General features: G+C 42.3%; 1 pseudogene; it reads right to left on the reverse strand.

The window, feature by feature from the left end:
• Positions 1-9,491: 9,491 nt before the first annotated feature.
• LOC111962101 (creatine kinase U-type, mitochondrial-like) lies at positions 9,492-23,947 on the reverse strand (annotated as a pseudogene).
• Positions 23,948-24,222: the final 275 nt, after the last annotated feature.

The following is a 24,222-nucleotide window of genomic DNA, read 5'->3' on the forward strand; positions in this document are numbered from 1 at the left end:
CCTTCTAAACTGACACCCGTATTATGACGACCATCACGCAAAAAAAACTTAAGCAGGGTCACTCCCCCAAACCATGTCACAGGCCATAATATCAGTCTGAAAAATGCCCACTGAAATGTGAGTTCTACTACCCTGTTAGCCTGCTTTGCTGTGACTATAAGATATACACCGAGGTAAAGACAGTTTCAAGATGGATATTCGACGGATATTCGCGCATTCAAACTCAATAGCTTTCAAACCACTTGAGCCAAGACTCCAAATAATGTGTCATGATGTTGGAAAAATTGCGCACAACATTGCACAGGCTTATTTTCACGATTTGGATATTACTTCGCTTTCCAAAGCTAAAAACATGTGGAAATGTGAGGAGCATTTTGTATTCCAAGTTGAATTAGTTAGGGAGCGTAAACAAAGTACAAACTTTTTTTGAATTCAACAAGGTTCAGAATGTCCACTGACTACCCTTCTATATGCACACCCCTTAGTTTGTCCATTTTCATCTCACAGGATTTAAATAATTTTTCAAAATGTAGAATTTCAATACCTCCTGGTCATGTGACCTACTGACCTCAAACAAGGTTCAGAATGTCCACAGAATGTCATACCTTCATATCGCAACTCTGATGTTTGTCTATTTCATCTCATGCTATTAGACTTAAATATGTAAGCTTTGCAGGCCTTCATTTTACATGGGTGTTAAAAAAAAATTTAAGTCAACAAATGTTCCATCCTCGCAATAACTATCTTTCACATGGACACTGAAAAGATCTGCAAATGGCTGTATGTGGAATGGATCAAGGACAGGAGAGGTGTTCAAACAGAGGTGCTTAAAGGAAGGCGCACAGGTAGCCCTCATGAAAAACACGGTTCATATGCTCTTTTAAATCACAGTAATAGGCAGTGATTTGTCAGTCAATCCTTTTCATAGCATCACTTTCATATACTGTACATTAAGACAACTCCTTCTACGTTGAGTATTAGAACGCAGTTTACATAACCTGATAATGACGATATTTGAGTGCATTCACAACAAGACACCTCCAGACAACTTACAAAATGCAATATTGCATTTGAGGGTTCGTTTTTCTGATAAATAGTTATTTGATGCATGGCCTACTATTTCTAACTGGGAAAATACATTCCTACGTCTTTTGTGAGTAAAATCCTTTTCCAAAATTGATTTAGGTGCATTTTTGTGAAGAGGTATGAGGGTTGTGATATGGGTCATTTAATAGTAAAATTATTTAAGGGATCAATACATTTCTATATTGCTTCCCCAGTATCTGCATGAACCATCAGGCCAGTGTTTTTGGTTGACCCTGCTGGAAAGAAAGAGAAGGAGGAATCGGAACACGCTGCATCAAATTCAGGTCTTAGTTATTCCATTGACTGGATCTAATACATATTAGCATTTTACATACATTCATAAGTGTAATACTTTTTTTATGACATACTGTGAAAAACTCTCTTGGCTGCTGGCTCTGTCACTTTCAGACATGCGCAGAGCAGACTGAAAGGGAAGGGAAGCTCTTGACATGAACCACAGGGGTTCTCTGTAAAGGAGAGAGTATACCAAAAGGCACAGACACACCCCTTGACTTTCAATTGGTACGTTGACCTGTATGTATTCTCTCCTGATTGCCTCTGTGGTGCACAGTCTGGCAGTCTGACTAAAGTGCAGAGGTATGAGGAGAGACATTCCTTTTATTTATGGGAACAAAATATCCTAACACTTTGGATTCTATCTTGGACAGTTAGAAGACACAATGCATCAATGCAACAACAACAAATATTACTAATTACTGTTCATGAGTAACCTCAACCTTGTGGGTCTATGGGTGTTTGGCCAATAAAGTGGCCAACTCAATTCTACTACTGACTAGTCTCTTATGCCCCTATAACGGGGACACAGGGCAATAGTGTTTAATCTAAACAAGCCTTTTTTTACTGAGAGACACTAACCCCTAATTGGGGCTCTTTTCTTGACACATAGTAGCAGTTTACCAGATAAGAAGTCAAGAAGAACAAAAAGTAGATGTTGTAAGGGTGTATTACGTCCTGTGCGGCCCCATTGTCATATCCATTCTGGATTCTGAGTGGTAAAATCATAGCTGAAAAATCCTCTATGTATGTGTATACATTTTCCGCCAAACAGAACTATCAAAGGGGTGGAGTTGCAATCTACTGCAGAGATAGCCTGCAGAGTTCTGTCATGCATCCAGGTTTGTGCCCAAACAGTTCGAGCTTCTACTTTTAAAAATCCACCTTTCCAGAAATAAGTCTCTCACTGTTGCTGCTTGTTATAGACCCCCGTAGCCCCCAGCTACGCCTGGACACCATATGTGAATTAATTGCCCCCCATTTATCTTCAGAGTTTGTACTGTAGGTGACCTAACTGGGATATGCTTAACACCCCGGCGTGCTACAATCTAAGCTAGATCCCTCAATCTCACCCAAATTATCATGGAACCTACAGGTACAATCCCAAATCCATAAACTCGGGCACCCTCATAGATATCATCCTGACCAACCTGTCCTCTAAATACACCTCTCTGTCTTCAACTAGGATCTCAGCGATCACTGCCTCAATTGCCTGCGTTCGTAATGGGTCCACGGTCAAACGACCACCCCTCATCACAGTCAAACGCTCCCTAAAACACTTCAGCGAGCAGGCCTTTTCAATCAACCTGGCCCGGGTACCTGGAAGGATATTGACCTCATCCGTCAGTAGAGGATGCCTGGTTATTCTTTAAAAGTGCTTTCTCACCATCTTTAATAAGCATGCCCCATTCAAAAAATGTAGAACCAGGAACAGATATAGCCCCTGGTTCACTCCAGACCTGACTGCCCTTGACCAGCACAAAAACATCCTGTGGCGTACTGCATTAGCATCGATATAGCCCCCGCGATATGCAACTTTTCAGGGAAGTTAGGAACCAATATACACAGGCAGTTAGGAAAGCAAAGGCTAGCTTTTACAAACAGAAATTTTCATTCTTTAGCCAAAATCCAAAAAGTTCTGGGACACTCTAAAGTCCATGGAGAATAAGAGGACCTCTCCCAGCTGCCCACTACACTGAGGCTAGGAAACACTGTCACCACTGATAAATCACGATTATCGAGAATTTCAATAAGCATTTTTCCACGTCTGGCCTTGCTTCCACCTGGCCTACCCTACCCCGGTCAACAGCTCTGCACCTTCCCACAGCAACTTGCCCAAGGCTCCCCCATTTCTCTCACCCAAATCCAAAATCTGGACCACTACAAATCAGCTGGGCTAGACAATCTGGACCCTCTCTTTTAAAATGATCCCAAAATTGTTGCAACCCCTATTACTAGCCTGTTCAACTCTCTTTCGTATTGTCTGAGATCCCAAAGATTGGAAAGCTGCCGCGGTCATCCCCCTCTTCAAAGGGGGAGACACTAGACCCAAACTGCTACAGACCTATATCTATCCTACCCTGCCTTTCTAAGGTCTTCGAAAGCCAAGTTAACAAACTTGCTTCTGCGCTATGCAATCTGGTTTCCGAGCTGGTCATGGGTGCACTTCACCACGCTCAAGGTCCTAAACGATATCATAATCGTCATCGACAAAAGACAATACTGTGCAGCCGTATCCATCGACCTGCCCAAGGCTTTCGACTCTGTCAACACCGCATCTTAATCGGCAGACTCAACAGCCTTGGTTTCCAAATGACTGCCTCGCCTGGTTCACAACTACTTCTCAGATAGAGTTCAGTGTGTCAAATGGGAGGGCCGTTGTCCGGACCTCTGCCAGTCTCTATGGGGATGCCACAGGTTTCAGTTCTCGGCCTCTTTTCTCTGTATACATCATTGATGCCGCTCTTGCGGCTGGTGATTCTCTGATCCACCACTACGCAGATGACACCATTCTGTATACTCTGGCCTTTCTTTGGACACTGTGTTAACTAACCTCTAGACGAGCTTCAATGCCATACAACTCTCTTCCGTGGCCTCCAACTGCTCTTAAATGCAAAGTAAAACTAAATGCATGCTCTCACCGATCGCTGCCCGCATCTGCCCACCCGCCTAGCATCACTACTCTGGACGGTTCTGACTAGAATATGTGGACAACTACAAATACCTAGTGTTCTGGTTAGACTGAAAACTCTCCTTCCAGACCTCATATAAGTATCTCCAATCCAAAATGAAATCTAGAATCAGCTTCCTATTTCGCAAAAAAGCATCCCTCACTCATGCTGCCAAACATACCCTCATAAAACTGACCATCCTACCGATCCTTGACTTTGGCGATGTCATTTACAAAATAGCCTCCAACACTCTACTCAGCAAATTGAATGCAGTCTATCACAGTGCCATCCGTTTCATCACCAAAGCCCCATATACTACCCCACCACTGCGACCTGTATGCTCTCGTTGGCTGGCCCACGCTTCATATTCGTCACCAAACCCACTGGCTCCAGGTCATCTATAAGTCCTTGCTAGGTAAACCCCCGCCTTATCTCAGCTCACTGGTCCACAGCAGCACCCACCCGTAGCATGCGCTCCAGCAGATATATTTCACTGGTCACCCCCAAGCCAATTCCTCCTTTGGCCGCCTTCCTTCCAGTTCTCTGCTGCCAATGACTGGAACGAATTGGCAAACACCAACTAAAGCTGGAGACTCATATCTCCCTCACTATCTTTAAGCATCAGCTATCAGAGCAGCTTACAGATCATTGCACCTGTACATAGCCCATCTGTAAAAAAAAATTGCTCCTGGCACCACAGTATCTCTACTTGCACATTCATCTTCTGCACATCTCACTCCAGTGTTATTTTGCGAAATTGTAATTCTTTCGCCACTACGGCCTATTTATTGACTTACCTCCCTAATCTTGTGTTATTGACTGTACGTTTGTTTATTCCATGTGTAACTCTGTGTTGTTGTTTGTGTCACAATGCTTTGCTTTATCTTGGCCAGGTCGCAGTTGTATAATGAGAACTTGTTCTCAACTGGCTTACCTGGTTGAATAAAGGTAAAATAAAAAAATACTGAATGTGGGAATGTCTTAGTCCATCCTACATGTATTGTTGGTACATGGACTTTTCTCAACTGCATATATCACAAATTGCTATTGAAATATAAGTATTATGTTCAACAACTGACATTTTCAGATATTATTTTGACAAACACACTTTGGTGCTTACAATTCATTCTCTATTGTCAGAGATTTGGTGGCACTGTCATCTGCGGTCTTTGTGATATGACTTCTTTAAGCACGTACTGATGAAACTGTCACTTAATTATATTTTTTTTAAAGTCTACAAACGCTCTCATTTCTTCACTCGGTGATAGGGTTGGATCCTATATATGCTACTTGTATTATTGTCCTGTAAATGGTTCAGTGCCTATAATTTAGGCTGTGTGTGTAGAATGGGCATAAAGTAAATTACCTCTACTAATAAAATTACTACTAGATTATAGTGATAAGAAAACAGCATACAAATTGGCTTGTTATTCATTTGCCTATAACTAATCATAAATCCATATCTTACATAAAAAAGAGAATAATTCAAAACGAGAAGATCCTGCCCATGGAAAGATGATTGGGCGACATAAAGTGGAAAGGAGGGAAAATAACTCACACCATGCAGCAGGACACCTCAGCTGTGGGGTCTTTGTAAAGCAGGTTTGATATTTATTTTCAATAATGAATGATAGCTGTTATGTGACAATTAGTCAAACACTCTATTTTATTTTTTTGGTGTAAGATGGCCAAGGAAGTTGCACAGAACTTCCCAACATCCCTCCCAAATTGATATGCAACCTTCCAAAACAAACACACATGAGCTACTGCAAAAAAGAATGGCTGAGGATATGCTAAAAATGTCTGGTATGTATGACATTTAATTCAAGTAAAATGTAAATTCTTTATTGTTATGTAGTTGTTGGGACAGCCATATGTTCAGTTCATGCCTATGATTTCAGAGTTCAACAAAGCACACAACTGCTTCATGTGTGCCACTGATAAAGAACTGGATGTTGGCCCAAAAGACTGACTGTTATAACTTATTGAACATGGGTTAGTACTTTAATGAACACTCTTTGAAACAGTGACGGCATTTAAGACAATTTATGATATAACACAATGATGGCTAATTCGTCATTCGTCCGTACTGCATTGATATTTGATATATTTATAACGTGTTACGCTTGGTTATTGTTAGAATGAATGTTTTGCATGCCAACAGTGGTTCCATGTGCTGTAACTAGGAATGAAGACTAAAGAGTCAACAGTAAAGAACACAAACTGAAGTGCACTTTTTTGTTGAAATGTATGCTAACCCCATCCACACTGAAGAGGCTCTGACATGAACATCAACCAGGGATAGAAGAGAAAGTTAAAAACTGTGAAATGGTTGTACTTAATTTAGATGTAAATGTCTGTTGACATGTTGGAAAAGATTAAAGTCTACAATTCTGTTAAATTTGTCCAATATTACATTTATTCATTGATTTACTGCCACCATTACTGTTACATGTTCCAGATGTTGTATGACCAACACCCATCTGCAAGCCTAGCCACTCTCCATCCCTGCTTTGGAACAATTAATACAGACTCTCGTACTTTGCCTTTTCCTTTTAGTTGATATAAAACGACCGAACGGAGATCATTATCGCTCTCTCCTATTTGTGTACCACTGTTCAAGAACTGGGAAATAAAAACTGGGAAAATAAGTACTAGAACTTACCAAATTATTGTAGATAAATATTAAAGAAAAGGGTTAAAACATACACTGGACGAACCCCCCTAAATTGTCAAAACTAATAATAATGTACACAACAATATAGAAGATACATGACGAAGGTTATGCATATATGGGTGTATATTCCACTGCAAATCGCTTCTTAGGTGTTAATTGACAACCAAGGAGCTATTGCAAATTTGAAAAATTAATGTATAAACATATGAGATGAAAATGTGACTGAACAAAGCGTGTGCATGTGTGTCTATGCATCGGTTAGCTACAACCAGTTTTGAAAGTGTTAGGTAGTAATGGTTAAAGAGCTATTGGAATGTGATTTTTATTTATTGTCACTATGTTGACGGTCCCAAACTGTTTTGTGGACGTAAGGAAAACTACAGCGAAATATTCCAACTGAAACTGTCTTACCTCGGTAGAATATACTTACCTAAGGCTCTGGCTACCGACTAGAAGCGGTTATGCTACAATAATACCCCCGCCGATCCAAGACAGGCTTAAGGGGCTTCTGGAGTGGGGGAATAATTTGCTGAGTAAAGAAATTGAATGATCAGCCGTCAATTCGTCGGGCATGGACACTACCTACAACTGAGTGTACAAAACATTAAGAACACCTTCCTAATATTAAGTTGCTCCCCACCCGTTTGACCTCAGAACAGCCTCAATTTGTCTGGGCATGGACTTTACAAGGTGTCGAAAGCATTCTACAGGGATGCTGGCCCATGTTGACTCCAGTGCGTCCCACAGTTGTTTCAATTTGGCTGGATGTTCTTTGGGTGGTGTACCATTCTTGATACACACGGGAAACTGTTAAGCGTGAAAAACCCAGCAACGTTGTAGTTCTTGACACAAACTGGTGTGCCTGGCACCTACTACCATACCCCTTTCAAAGCCACTTGCATTTTTCTTGCCCATTCACCCTCTAAATGGCACACATACACAATCCATGTCTCAATGGTCTCAATGCTTAAAAATCCTTCTTTAACCTGTCTCATCCCCTTTATCTACACTGATTGAAGTGGATTTAACAAGTGACATCAATAATGGATCATGGCTTTCACCTGGATTCACCTGGTCAGTCTGTGTCATGGAAAGAGCAGGTGTTCTTAATGTTTTGTACACTCAGTGTATGTGAAAAGTGGTGCCATCCCCCTACAGGCCCTGGTTACATCTTACAACTGGTTACATGTGTTTWAAAAAAAAATCTAATTAAGATGATCCAGATACAACAAGTCCCTGTCTACCTCAGTAAATGGTCAGGAAGATAATCAGAATCAGTCATTTWAATTTTCTACACCGGTCTAAAAATGTGGGCCCAATTTTAACACCAGGTATAAAACAGGACTTCTGTGTGCTATGAATCTGTGCTTTCTGGCTTGTCATTGTTCCCGTGCGTCCTGCAGCTCCACTGAAGGCTTGAGGATTAGTTGGCTGTGCACAGACAAAGCCCCCTTTGGAGTTCCTAGTTCCCGTTCCTCCATAAGACAGTTACCATGGCAACGTACCATTTTTCCCTGTGAGATTTGGAAGGAGGACCAAAATCTGCAGACTGCAATGCAAAGCGGGCGGGGGTGCTTCAAGTAGCTTGGCTGTGTTGTACAGGGTTCAGTACGCACCAAACGGAAAATGACCGGGAGGAACTGCTCATTTGTTTTCCGTTCCAAAACGTTTTGCTATGGTGTCAACAACCCAGATTTCAGTAACACAACATGCCGCTCCAATGCTTCTCAAACAATCACTGGTTGGATAGAGAGAGTGATTCTTAAAACCTTGTAATACAAACACTTCAGGGTTTATTTGCAGCTCTGAATAACACGGATGCTGTTGCAATGTCAATGTTCAGCATTGGGAACAAGACAAATTGTTCCCCTAGTTTTCTAGCACATATTATGTTACAATGTCAAACAGCCTGGCTGGCAGATCTGAAGTCAGTCGTAAGACACAGTGCTCTTGTTAGAACTTCTAGTATCAAAACATGTTATCACTTCTTTACCAGTCTTTAATGAGCAAGAATTAACGATTGTAGTAGTTGTGCAACATTGTGAATGCTACTCAGATTTATGACCTTAAACTGTGTATTGGCTCCACATTATCAGAGTTTGTTCACACTAATCAGTGATTTACAGTAATTCAATCAAATGCATAGAAAACCAATCAACGCTAACTCCCTTTGGCCATAAGTCTTGGTACAGTACAGCGGTTGGTTATAGCACAGTGCAGTGTTAAGAGGATCGGTATTGTCACATGACCCCAAACCCTACCAAGCTGATCACAATCAAGCACTGAGAGCTTGGTTACCATGGCGCCCATCCACTGTAATAAGTCACTCAAAGCATTGCTTTCATGATGGGATGAAATCACGCACACGCAGACACACACACACACACACGCTTTAAACAGTTACAGGTTGCAATGTGGTCAAGTTCAACACAATTCTATAAGCCTATGGGTCAACAACACACGGGCACGTAACGGGTTTATAATATTAATGACGAATGAGAGAGGAAATGCATTAAACACATGGTTCCTTTAATAAAATCTGTCCGAGAATGATGGTGGGTTGAAATGATATTGCTGCTTGATACATACAGTACATCATGGAGCACGGAGCACAGTAGTTTAGCATGAGTTATTATTAGTACGACTTAGTTTGACCCGTGTCTTATTAGAACTTCAGCATACAAACCCCTAAGAAGTKTTTTCAGTCCAACATGGTTGTTGTGCTGCATTCAAGTCCATTCAAGTCGTCATCTATCACTACATGGTTACACTTTGGTTGTAGACTACCACAAATGGATGGATTACACTACCGTAGCAGTATCAGTATAGCATATAGCCGTGCTCCTCCATATCCCGATACAGAGGGAAGACGAGGAAGTAGTAGTATCGGACACAGAGTATAGGACATGCTGTAGTCTAGGTGTAACAGGCCTAGGTGTCAGGTTGGGGGCTATTAAGTAGAAGGAGTTCCATTGCATATAGTTGCATTGGGATTAGAGATATAGGTATGCACTAGAACATTCTAAATGTGCATTCCTACCGGAGTGTAACGTTCTTGGAACATTTGGTGCCATTTTAAATTCGACATCTCAAACAGAGTTGGACTAAATCTGGACATTACCTATGGCTCTGAATGGGGATGAGACAGACAGGTCGGTAAGAAGAGGTATATCTGGGTCGGAGGGGTTGGGTGGTCTACTTCTTGAACGGCGGAGGGATCTTGATGTCCTGACCCTTCTCCAGCTTCTTCTCACAGTTCGTCAGGTAGTTTGACGCCGTCCACCACCGTTCTGCACTAAGCGGACCGAATTCACACAGAGAGAGTCAAGTAGGTCCGTTTGGGGGGGGGGGAGAGAGAGAGAGAGAGAGAGAGAGAGAGAGAGAGAGAGAGAGAGACGACTGCATCGCCGACCGCACCTGATCTCACAACATCCAGTTAGGTGTTTAACATATCAACTAAGCACATCGAATGACATAAGCCGAGCAATGTGATGCCCGACTGCGCAGTCGATGACGTGGCACAGGACCAATGGTTGCTGCAACATCTGCAATGAGGTCAGCCTGGAGCGTTTGAGGTCGACCGCCTTGCAGCCAGACTGTGCAGAATCCCTGATCGACGGTTCATCTTGCATCCCGAATAACTGCCCGTTATGTCGTCAAGATCAGTGATTCGGATTCTGAGCCCTGCTTAAACCGATCACCTCAATCACGCGGACAGAGACTGTGGACGGTCGAGAGTTGTCACTCTCTCTCTGTTTCTCACCCTCTTACGCTTTTGTTCTCTCTTTCCCGCATTCTTTCACTCACAGACCTTGCCTTTGCATTCCTCACTGATTGGTTCTGGAGAGCTGCAGTGTGTGCGGGCCCCCTCCCCCGTACCTGGTTCAAATAATCAACCGCATCGTGATTGGTGTGTGTGTGCATCTAAATGCAGTGTTAGCGGAGGATCTTTCATTTTTCATCCAAAATGAAAGGAAACACCGACATAAAGTGTCTTAATAGGGCGTTCGGGCCACCACGAGCCGCCAGAACAGCTTCAATGCGCCTTGGCATAGATTGTACAAGTGTCTGGTACTCCGCACACATTGTGGCTCTCCAGGACCCACACCAGCAACACACAATACAGAATAGTCCCATTGTCGTCTTTTATCTATGTCACCATCTCGCATGCATCTCGCATGCAGACACAGGCATGACAGCATGACTGGGTACACAAGGATGTACACAACACACAAACAGAGGCAAGACGGTCTCTCTCCTCAAGACACTGTTCAAGCCTTCCAGTACAACCCACGGCCGCATCTCAGTAGTCTAAAATGGCTTCCTCGCTTGTGTCCTCTCATTTACTATACAGAGCTGTAAAGAAAATGCATTTGGTACTCTTCACCTGTATTGTTTTGACCTACCTTCTCAGATTCTGAATAACAGCTTTTGACTTGCCTTCTTAAGCCCTTGCCTCCTAAGGAGCTGAGGCTATTGATGAATGTCCGCCATCTCAGTCGGTTCCTGGCAAGTTTTTCCAGGTCGTACCTTAGTTGTAATATCCTCATTTGGGATAATAACTGTTATTGCATTGCCTTGTATTGTAGGCGCAGGTAAAGGAGAGGAGTGGAGAGTACGCCATTTTAGACTATTTGAGATGCACCCCGTGGCTGTGTGTGTGTGTGGGGGGGGGTGAAGTTTCCCCTAGTACAGATCTAGGATCAGCTTCCCCTTCCCAATCCAAACGGACTCAAGATCAGTGTCTAAGAGAAACTTCACCCTACACTATGTATGCCTTATTACCTCTGACTGTCCCAGTCTGTCCAGGTTGGAGATGTCAAAGGTGCTGCCCACGGCTGCAGTGTCCACTCCTCCGGTACCTCTCTTCTGCAGACGCAGGTTGTCCAGAATCTTTGCGAAGCGGGGGTCCTGCAGTGGGGTTACAGACACAAACTTTTACAGATGCACCATTGAGAGCATCCTGTCGGACTGTATCACCGCCTGGTATGGAAACTGCACCGCTCGCAACGGCAGGGCTATCCAGAGGGTGGTGCGGTCTGCCCAACGCACCACCGGGGGCGCCACACTGTCTTCCTTCCAGGACACCTACAGCACCTGATGTCACAGGAAGGCCAAAAAGATCACCAAGGACATCAACCAGCCGAGCCACGGCCTGTTCACCCCGCTATCATCCAGAAGGCGAGGTCAGTACAGGTGCATCAAAACTGGGACCAAGAGTCTGAAAAACAGCTTCTATCTCAAGGCCATCAGACTGTTAAATAGCCATCACTAGCCGGCCTCCACCCAGTACCCTGCCCTGAACTTAAGTCACTAGCCGGCTACCACCCGGTTATTCAARGCTGCCCTATGTACATAGACATGGAATCACTGGTCACTTAAATAATGTAACACTAGTCACTTTAATAATGTTTACATACTGTGTTCTACTGTATTTTAGTCAATGCCACTCCGACATTGCTCATCCTAATATTATATATCTCTTAATTCCATTTTTTTATTTTTTTAAAACTTTACTTAGATTTGTGTGTTAGATATAACTGCACTGTTGGAGCTAGGAACACAATAATTTCGCTACACCCCCAATAACATCTGCTAAATATGTGTCACGTTTCTTTCTCACGTTTCCTTTGTTTAGTCTTTATTTAGTTGGTCAGGACGTGAGCTGGGTGGGTATTATCTATGTTGTCTGTTTCTATGTGGGGTTTCTTGTTTGGCCTGATAAGGTTCTCAATCAGAGGCAGGTGTTAGTCATTGTCTCTGATTGGGAACCACATTTAGGTAGCCTGTTTTGTAGTGTGTTTTGTGGGTGATTGTTCCTGTTCGTGTGTTCATCTGGTCTGTGTTCACTAGTTCGGGACTGTAGCGTCTTCGGTTCTTTCTGTCAGTTTGTTGTTTTTGTTCGTTGTTTAAGTAGCCTATTAAAATATGGATTATCATCACGCTGCAGTTTGGTCCTCCTCTCTTTCACCCGAAGACAGCCGTTACAATATGTGTATGCGACCAAAACAATTTGATTTGATTTGATTTTAATGGGGCACAAAACGTAGGAAATGAGGAGATACTATCTGACCTTGTCCAACAGGAAACACTCATTTCCGATGTAAAAACGTTTTGCTAGGGTGTGCCCTCACAAGCACGGCCCTGGTTAGCGAGGGGAGAGGAATTTTCAGAAGACAGATGGGCCTTGCATGACTAGAAAGTGGGTATCTTGTTGGTCGCTGGTGTGAGGGTAAACAGGTCTGTGTGTTTGTGAGTGTGTGAATCTGTATAGGGGAAACATCTATTATCTTAGTAAGACGTCTTATTAAGAAAAAATATCTTGAAACAAGATGAATTATCTTACCCCACGTGTCAAGCTTTTTTAGGTCAAAATAAGCAACATTATCTGCTGATGTAGTCAGATAATGTATCTTGGTAAGAAAAAAAAAGAATTTTAAATGTATTATCACTCAAAACAAGATTCTATTTTTTTTAGGTAAGACCGTGTATATTTTTTATAGGTTTTTGCCGTGTATATTTGTTGAGGCTCTGAGTAGATATTGCAGTGTGTGTGTTACCTTGCTGAGCTTGGGCAGGTTGACGTGTACTCCAGCGCGGAGCCCAGTGCCCAGGTTGGAGGGGCAAGTGAGGATGTAGCCCAGTCTCTCATTCCACATGAACTCCCAGCCTTTCTCCTGGATCAGCCTCTCCACCTGACCAAACATTACATGAGAACTTGAGATTAGATGAAAATTAGATTGTCATTTTATTTCCCCTTGAAATGTGTCATGCACACATAGACTGTCGATCAACAGTGATCGGGTGGGTGTGTGTACCTTTGTCTTGTCCAGACATCTTAAAAGAAAACAGGTTATTGTACGCTACCATGTTTTATTGTGGGTCCTTCACATGGACTGTCAACTGTGGGACCTTATATATATGGTATGTACTTCAGGAAAGTATTCAGATCCCTTGACTTTTTCCACATGTTGTTACATTACAGCCTMAATCTAAAATGGATTAAAACKAATTATAATCCTCAGCAATCTACACACAATACCCCATAATGACAAAGCAAAAATAGGTTTTTAGACATTTTTGCWGACGTATAAAAAATMTAAGTATTTTTATATATACACACACATATATAGACCCTTTGCTATAAAACACGAAATTGACGTCAGGTGCATCCTYTTTCCATTGATCATSCTTGAGATGTTTCTACAACTTGTTTGGAGTCCACCTGTGGTAAATTCAATTGATTGGACATGATTTGGAAAGYCACACACCCGTCTATTTAAGGTCCCACAGTTGACAGTACATGTCAGAGCTAAAACCAAGCCATGAGGTCGAAGGAATTGTCCTTAGAGCTCAGAGACAGGATTGTYTCGCGGCACAGATCTGGGGAAGGGTACCAAAACATTTCTGCAGTATTAAAGATCCCCAAGAACGCAGTGGCCTCCATCATTCTTKAATGGAAGAAGTTTGGAACCGRCAAGACTCTTCCTAGAGCTATTGGGGGAGAAGGGCCATGGTCAGGGAGGTGACCAAGAGCCGGATGYTCACTCTGACAGAGCTCTAGAGTTCCTCTGTGGAGATGGGAGAACCTTCCAGAAGGACAACCATCTCCGCAGCARTCCACCAATCAAGCCTTTATGGTAGAGTGGCCACTCCTCAGTAAAAGGCACATGACATCCCGCTTGGAGTTTGCCAAAAGGCKCCTAAAGACTCTCAGACCATGAGAAAGAAGATTCTCTGTTCTGATGAAACCAAGATTGGACTCTTTGGCCTGAATGCCAAGTGTCATGTCTGGAGGAAACCTGGCACCATCCRTACGGTYAAGTATGGTGGTGGCAGCATCATGCTGTGGGATGTTTTTCAGCGGCAGGGACTGGGAGACTAGTCAGGATCAAGGCAAAGATGAACGGCGCAAAGTACAGKGAGATCCTTGAAGAAAACCTGCTCCAGAYCGCTCTGGACRGCAGGAGTGGCTTCGGGACAAGTCTCTGAATGMCCTTGAGTGGCCCAGCCAGAGCTCGGACTTGAACCCGATCGAACATCTCTGGAGAGACCTGAAAATAGCTGTGAAGCAACGCTCCCCATCCAACCTGACAGAGCTTGAGAGGATCTGCAGAGAKGAATGGGAGAAATTCCCCAAATACAGGTGTGCCAAGCTTGTAGTGTCATARCCAAGAAGACTCCAGGCTATAWTCACTGCCAAAGATGCTTCAACAAAGTACRGAGTAAAGGGTCTGAATACTTATGTAAATGTTATTTTTCCATTTTTATTTTTAATAAATTAGCAAAAAAATCTAAAAACCGGTTTTTGCTTTGTCATTATGGGATATTCTGTGTAGATTGATGAAGAAAAAAAAACAAATTTGATACATTTTTGAATAAGGCTGTAACCTAAAAAATTTGGAAAAAGTCAAGGGGTCTGAATAGTTTCCGAAGGCACTGTAGACAGGTGTGTGCCTTTCCAAATCATGTTCAATCAATTGAATTTACCACAGGTGGACACCAATCAAGTTGTAGAAACATCTCAAGGATGATCAATGGAAACAGGATGCACCTGAGCTGAATTTAGAGTCTCGTAGCAAAGGATCTGAATAGTTATGCAAATAAGGTATTTCTGTTTTATATTTGTCATAAATCTGCAAACATTTCTAAAAACCTGTTTTTACTTCGTCATTATCGGATATTGTGTGCAGATTGATGAGGATTTTTTAAAATGTAATTCATTGGGGTCTGAATACTTTCCGAATGCACTGTAGTAATACCTGTGTGTATTGCTGAGTGTGTGTAGTGTAGTCATTGCTACTGTTTGGCCATTACTACTGTTCAATAACAGTCCTTGCTTTAACAATTTGGCGTCTCCTGCATCTAATGAGGAACGTGGAACAATTAGATAAATAACTCAAGTGTGTGAGTGTGTGTGCACCTCTTTCAGGCCTGTGCAGAAGCGGTCAAACACTCTCTTCATGTTGCCTCCTTTCTCCATAGAGATGACCCTGGTGTGATCCTCTTCATTGATCCAGATGAGGAAGGTCTTCGTGTTGTTGTGCCTGGGTTTTGGTACAAATGAGTGGAGATGGTTTAAAAAATCACAAAACACTCTCTTAAATCAATACTTCAATTTATATTGAAATCAACAGATCCCACCGCTGCCACCAGCGTACGTAGACTATTTTTGGAGGAGCTGATCTCAACCATTGATATCGATGCTTTTCCTTAACGTTGGTAAAAAAGAAATGCAGTGCTCGGAGCCCTCGTCATAATGGATTGAGTTAGACAACATCAATATATGACTAAGAGATCATTTTCCTATTCTCCATTGCACCAGCTAGAGTTGATGTCCCGGGTTCCATTTACCATACATGTACCTACTTTATAACTTCATGCACAAAACATTGAGGCGATGGTCGCCGTATACAGTATTGCCATATACGCAATAATCTCATAGTAATGCATTGTTATGCATACAGTAATGCCATACAATTAATAATCTCATTGTAATGCACTGTAATGAATTGCATTCAGAAAAAACGGACTTCCTAAAAACAATTAGAGAAAGTAATGGATAGGTCTGGAGCCAGGAGAGAGGAGGGCAGGATGAAAGGAGGAGGGCTGTCAAATGGAGAGAGAGAGAGGGTGATTTATAAAGGAGAGGAGAAGAGTCTGGTATGATGTAGGCACAGAGGGGGGAGGGGTAAGAGGAAAGCTGGTGATCGATGCTGGAGCAGCACCAGGCTATTTCTGGGCACCAGGCTGAAACTCAATGCGGAGAGGGCATTGTCTACAGGGCCATAGCCAGGTTCTGAGTTTTAGCGAGGTCCTGAGGGTGGTGAGAGGGGGTTAACTTTCTTAGAAACGTAAAGAAAGTTGAAGCTCATTTACTGCGTTTCTATACAATTTACAAACTCTAAAATGTCATTTGGAGAACAGCAAAAACAAGCACAAATGACCCCAGCCATTATCACATTGGTTGCTGCACTTCATTCACCTCAGTCAATCTACAAACACATAGCCAATTGACTTTTCCCACATTTTGTTATGTTGTAGCCTGAATTTAAAATTAATTAAATTTAGATTTTTTTGTCACTGCCATYTATAATGTCAAAGTGGAGTTATGTTTTTAGAAATGTGTACAAATGAATTCAAAAATAAAGATGAAATGTCTTGAGTCAATAAGTACTCAACCCCTTTGTTATGGCAAGCCTAAATTAGTTCAGGAGTACAAATGTGCTTAACAAGTCACATAATTAGTTGCATGGACTATGTGTGCAATAATAGTGTTTAACATGATTTTTGAATGACCATCTCATCTCTTTACGCCACACATACAATTATCTGCAAGGTCCTTCAGTCGGGCAGGAAGCCTAATGGTTAGTGCGTTGGGCCAGTAACCGAAAGGTTGCTGGATCGAATCCTGAGCTGACAAGGTAAAAAAAAAAATATGTTGTTCTGCACCTGAACAAGGCAGTTAACCCACAGTTCCCCGGGAGGCTGTCATTGTAAATAAGAATTTGTTCTTAACTGACTTGCCTAGTTAAATAAAGGTTCAATAAAAAATACATTTAAAAAAAAAACTGTGAATTTCAAACAGATTCAACCATAAAGACCAGGGAGGTTTTGCAAAGAAGTGCAGACCTTTGAGCATGGTGAAGTTATTAACACTTCGGATGGTATATCAATACATCCAGTCACTACAAAGATAATGGCGTCCTTCCTAATTAAGTTGCTGGAGAGGCCAATGGTGACTTAGCCATTAAAGTCTGTAACTGTTTAAGATAGGAGAAAACTGAGAATGGGTCAATGACATTGTAGTTACTCCACAATACTAACCTAATTGACAGAGTGAAAAGAAGGAAGCCTGTACAGAATAAAAATATTACAAAACATGCATCCTGTTTGCAACAAGGCACTAAAGTAATACTGCTAAAAAAATGTGGCAAAGAAATTAACGTTGTGTTCTGAATACAACGTGTTATGTTTGGTGCAAATCCAATACAACACATTACTGAGTACTTCTCTCCATATTTTCAAGCACAGTGGTGGCTGCATCATGTTATGCGTATGCTTGTAATCGTTAAGGACTGGGGAGTTTCAGGATAAAAAATGATGGACCAGACACTGGGAGATGAATTGATCTTTTAGCAGGACAATAAGATAAAACACAAGGCCAAATCTACACTGGAGTTGCTTACCAAAAAGATTTCACTTAAATCTACTTGAAAATCTATGGCAAGACCTGAAAAGACTTACCCAGAAAGACTCACAGCTGTAGTCGCTGACAAAGGTGCTTCTACAAAGTATTGACTCAGGGGTGTGAATACTTATGTAAATGAGATATTTCTGTATTTAATTTTCAATAAATTTGCCAACATTTCTAAAAACATGTTTTCACTGTCATTATGGGGGATTGTGTGTAGATGGATGACATTTTTTATTTAATTAATCCATTTTGAATTCAGGCTGTAAAACAACAAAATGTGGAATAAGTCAAGAGGTGTGAATACTTTCTGAAGGCCCTGTATATAATTAGCCGCTGRGGATTAACTCACATTAACACAGCATCGGGATTAAAAACTATAATTGACAGAGCGATCCATTGGCAGAAAAGTATTTTATTAACAAAAGGTAAACAAATACATTTGCTTTACAGATGCTATTTTTTGTTGTTGCAGTTTTACAGCTAATTTCCTGCAATTCTACACATTTTGCCATGCCTTATGCCACGTTAATATGATACCTGAGCAAGAGTGACTAGCTAAAGCAATGGGAGGTCAGGGCCCCTGGACATGTGCCCTGCGTGCCCGGTCAGTAATTCGGCCATGATAACTCGAAATTTAGATAGCTGGCTAGACTAACTAGACTCATTTACCAATTTAAAACATTTGAACTGACATGGGCTAATTGAGTGACTTTCTATAGCTAGGTTTCCATCCATGCGCACACCGCTACCTGCACACTTTTGGCTAGAGTGCACCTGTAGCCTACCAGATGAGATTATTATTATGGACAAAAGAGCAAGATTACTTTTATTTGTCAAACAGCAGTCAAGCATCGATCATCATGGCACCAGAATAAGACCCTCTATATTTCTTGGAAAGGAGCATCAAGATCACCATGCCCTTTCACCACCCTGTGACGTTCATCATCATTTATTGAATCTATTGCCTAATAAACTGCATTCTTTCCCAATAAATCAGTGGGAGGACCACACAACATGTCATCGTGTGACTTCAACTTCGATAGGATGGTTATTATATAAATATTTGCGCATAAGAGCATTTCCACTGACATTTCTCGCATAATTCATTTTACTGATACAAAAAAATCCCACRTTGTCTAGCGTATTTTGTTTTGTAGACATTTGGAAATTTTACCGAAAAATTTCCTGCAGGCCTGTCATGAAATTGTACTTTACCGCATAAAAAGGTTGGATGGAAACCTGGTTAGTGAGTGACATATAACAAGAGAAAAATAGTCAAAATTAAATCAGGAAATCTGTTATCAATTTAGCTGTTTTTGCCCAGGAGGTCTCAGTCATGTAATTTTACATCTAACTAAGATGTTAGATGTTTGGTGCAGTATTTCTAAAGTGAACAAAATGTACATGAAAACCAGTCTTCTCTCATTGAATGACAACAAACACGTAATTAAAGAATCCCTACTGTTAATCAATCACAGACGAAAGGGTGTAGACTTCATCTACTGAACTGCGACTACCCTCAAGAAAAAAGATGTGCTCGAACAGCAATTATTATTTTTTTAAATGCACCAAAACCAACACAAATTTCACAACATTTTGTCAGAATATATGCGCGAACAGTATCAACTGGGAAGCATACGGTAAGCTATAGTTTGTACGTTGGCCCTAGAGCAAATTAAGGTTAAGTGCCTTGCTCAAGGACACGTCGACAGATTTTTCACCTTGTCGGCTCGGTATTCGAACCAGCGACCTTTCGGTTACCCGACCAACACTAACTGCTAGACTACATGCCACTAATGCACGTTTAAGGCTCAATCTAGAGGAGCTACAAGCTAGTGGGCATTATTTTGCTAGAAGAGTCATGATGATGTGTAGCATGAACTGTATGCAAATAACTGTGAAACAATCAAAATCACCTCTCACTGTTATGACTGTTAATGACCACTAAGGGTCCGTATCTATAACTAACAGGTGCTTACCAGATACCGCGTGCGTCTGGCCAATCACGAGCCATCCCCGAACAGGTCAGCAGAGGAGACACGGGTTTGTCAAACAGGAAGTGGTCCTGTGTTAACATAGTAGAGACAGGAAATGCGGTCTTAATGAAAGTGGAGCAATATCAATGTCATCCCCAAAAATCCTTGCTATTATTTCCCTTTTCTCACTCTCCTTTATGTCCTTACAACACTTAAAATGGATTGGCCTCTTGACTCACGTCGATGAGCTGCTGCTGCTCCTGGTCTGTCATGTGTGTGAGGCTGTAGTAGGTCCCTGCCAGGTCCCCCTTCAGGCCAGCCAGGGCGTCAACCACCACCCTCTCCACCTCGCGGCGTTCCGCCCGGGTACACGCCGGGGGCAGGCTCAGCCCCCTGATGCTACGGCCAGTCCTGACCCGTGACGACAGCACGTAGCGCTCGTCAAAGTTGCCAGACGTGAGCTGCAAACGGAGAGAAATAGAAGAAATAATGACTGGCGTATCGTAAACAGTATCACAACACCAATATTGATGGAGGAAATTTGTGAATGATCTATGATCCCCAAAGAGCAAAAGGGTTTAAGCAAAAGGGTGTATGCCATATAATTCATTGTAGCTTATAATATATTCACGTAACATAACATTCCAGTATGCGCAATGGATGTACTGCATAATTATATAATATTAGCTGGTATAACTGATTAGTGTAGTGCATTGACTGTATATGAATGGACAAAGCCAACGTCACACCACTCATTGCTATGTGACGACTCAATGGCGCATTTGAAACTCAGGAAGACTGTTTTATCTTAGTAAGAGGTCTCATTGGGTGGGATTCTCAAGACATAACATTTGCAGCTTGAGCTACTCCAGGAAGTGATGTTACAAGCTGCGACCAGGGGAGTACGACTGCCCCGTCTCATGGAGCATCTCAAGTTGAAGGCCGACCGGGGTACTGCAGGCTGCAACTAAGCTACCCTTATAACTTATTCTGTGTTCGATTTTAAAATAATTGGTTCAAGGACATACATCTGGTGTAATAGAAGCAATTATTGATACCATGATTGTCTTCGAATTTGTTCTTTATTTGCACGAAGATTGACCACGAAGACGGCCATTTTCCCATTGACTATAATAGGGGACCCTGCTTTGTTAAAACAACAGCCTCGGTCGGTCTTGAACTTCATGGCTTCAATGAAAGGGGGCAGTCGTTCTCCCCTGGTGTAGTGTCCAGTAAGTGAATCTGTCCACCTTCTAAACGTTAGATAACTTCAGGCGGCGGTGCAGGCGGCGTCCCAAAATGGCATCCTACTCCCTATGAAGTGCACTACTTTTGACCAGGGCCTGCACCCTATTCCATATGGGGTCTGGTCAAAGGTAGAGCACGATCAAAGGAGTAGGGCTCCATTTGGGACGCAAACCCTATACTGTTGTTTTCAGTGAAGCTGCATCTCTGTACCTTGCTGGAGTCCAAGTCGGTGGGATGGGTCATAATCTGAGGGTCGTAGCCATTGTGCCGCTCCTTGATGACCGGGTCAAGGAGGTCTGCAAACACCTGAAACCCCCCCACATCAGAAGTCTGACCATATAACATCATCATATAGCCTACAACAGTTGTCACACCTAAGCTGAAAGGATGGGAGTTCTTCAAATGATCATTGTCACTTTATAAACTACTAGACAGGCTTACAGTATAGTATTGTAATGCAGTTTAGTTAAGCAATAAGGCCCGGGGGGGGTGTGGTATATGGGCAATGTCCACTCACTGGGCGGGGCACTAATGCAGACCACAGTCATAGTCACATGATGAGACAGAGCATCTTCTGCATACGAGTGAGGAAATAATAATGATATCACTTTCTATTTTGAGAACCTTTCAAGTTCATAGCAAGCAATGAGATTGCAATAGAATGTGGTCCATGAACCATTGCGCACGCTACTGATCATTTTACATGCCAAAAGTGTTAAATAGGCCACAGGGTAGTCATTCATTCTCAATGTCTCTGAGATAAATGTAGTCCATTGACTAAATTGGCTATTTATGGCTAAAGCGATTGCTTTTCTTTGTCGTTAAATATCACAGCTTGACCTTCAACCATACATTTAGGGGGTGTCTGAAAATGTTACTAGCTGTCAAATCCTTTCTTCCTCCTCGTGCTCATTTCCTCAAATCCTCACCTTCCTCTCAAAGCTCATTGGAGGATGAGGTCCAAAGGAGGGACTTCGGATCCTCTCCTCCTACTCTTTGAGAGAACAAACACAGCCTATGGCTTCACTACACTGACCTTGAACTACTGCCTCCAACTAATTCCCCTTGCTCTGACCTCGTATGACTCCTCGTCCCCTGCCACCATGCCCACAGTCTTGATGAAGGGGTGCCCGGGGTTGTCCACGCCAGTCTGGATGGCCTGGTCCAGGGAGTACCCGTTGGGCGTGGTCTTGTCCACCAGCTTGGCATAGATGGCTGGGGTCAGGTGGCTGGCCATGCAGTTGTTGTGCTTGCGTAGGTCCGGGTACTCCGCACTGTCAGGACACAGTCAGTCACTCACCCAAAAATGGCTATATCATTGTAACTGAGAAACAACCGCACACTGCTCTTGATAGTATCACCGATATTTAATAAGCTTACGTATCGGCCACACGGCCTTCGTCAAAAAGCTCTGACGAAGGCCGTGTGGCCGATACGTAAGCTTATTAAATATCGGTGATACTATCAAGAGCAGTGTGCGGTTTCCTTTTCCTTCATCTTGTTCAATTGATGCCATGCACCTGCAAATAAGATTGCTCAGATGTGCGAGTGCCTTTTTGTATTTGTATAACTGAGAAACAACCAAAAGGACAGTTTAAAATTCTAAATGAAATTGGAAATGTGCACATGACTAATTAGCGTTCATTATTATGACGCGCCTGAGAATTATAACCTAAGACTCACTGCAAGTCAACACCTACACAGATTTCCATCTATGGCTCTGATTGTTAAGAGGTAGCTATAATTATAGGTTGGTTACCTGTGATTTTCTTTGGCATAGCCTACCACTAGACTTTTGGCATGTACACACCTGGCACAGAGCGCTGTCATCACCAACGACACAACAGTGTATAGTAGCCAAACATGATACAATCTGGTCACACCAGAAGTTGGGTATTCTTTGGAAATGGAATATCCAGTCATTCTTAATACACATTTTCCAGTTGAGCATTTTGCCTACAGCACACCTCCACTCGGTGTTGGGTGTGCAGTAGATTCTGCCTATTATTAGGCCTATAAAGTCACAAAAACAGAGTTTTCCCAGACCCCATGCAGGTCATATAAGGTCAAATTTAGACAATTCCACCATGGTTCTGGAAAAAAACTGTCTCATCGACAATTAGAACATATCAATGTGGCCTAGTATTTGTTAGCAAAACATTCCCTCGTGGAACCAAGTAGCATTCAGAGAATGATTGTGAAAATATGCATATTTAATTCTTTATATCTATATTAATTATTCATCATTAGGCATAAAGAACATGCGGTGCAATATAAGTTAAATATATCTCGAGAATAAACAGGCCTAGGTCGGTTATAATTTTCACAAATAGGTTAGTTTATGATCGAAAGACTCGAAATACCACATTCGTCTCCCAGTTGCTGGCATTGCTTTGATAGTAAAATTATTTAATCGAGGTCAGCATATTATCCACGTATTAAACTACTCTATCTAAATCCTTAATGACAATATGACAATACACTCTCGCACCTGACATGGCTAAACTGAAAATGTCCATATATATCAGTAAAGGGCGTCGTGGCTTACCTGGCGGGGTACACTCTCCGTGCTTGCGCTCCGGCGGTGACATGTTCACGATTGAGCAGAAAGCCCGCTGTCAAAGACCCGGCTCCAATTAATGACAGAATCCCCACATTCCGTTTGGAGGACAACACTCTGGCGAAGTTGTTTGCCATTGTTTTATTTCCACAGTTCAAGAGGTAGGGAAGGATGAACGGGAGCCTTGCTGATGCTAAGCGTCTAAAAGGAAGGTATGAAATCAGAGAGAATGGATGAGTGAGACTGGAATAGAGGAGACTGCGTGGTGTGAATGCTAAGGGGTCCAAGAGAATACAGCAATAGACGAAGCAGTCTACACTACACTAAAGCAGCTGTAGGCTACGCTGTAGTCTGTCTGTATTTCCCCCTCCCATAGGTCTACACACTGGACACATAAAGACTTAATTTATTTGTGGCTAGACCGTGAAAGCAGGGTGCAAAGGGCATCTGTGGATTTCTGAATATACTTACGGACAAACGTCCCACAACTACAAGTAACCATGCAATGCGTC

This window comes from Salvelinus sp. IW2-2015, linkage group LG4q.1:29 (genome assembly GCF_002910315.2).
Source record: "Salvelinus sp. IW2-2015 linkage group LG4q.1:29, ASM291031v2, whole genome shotgun sequence".
Lineage (NCBI taxonomy): Eukaryota > Metazoa > Chordata > Actinopteri > Salmoniformes > Salmonidae > Salvelinus > Salvelinus sp. IW2-2015.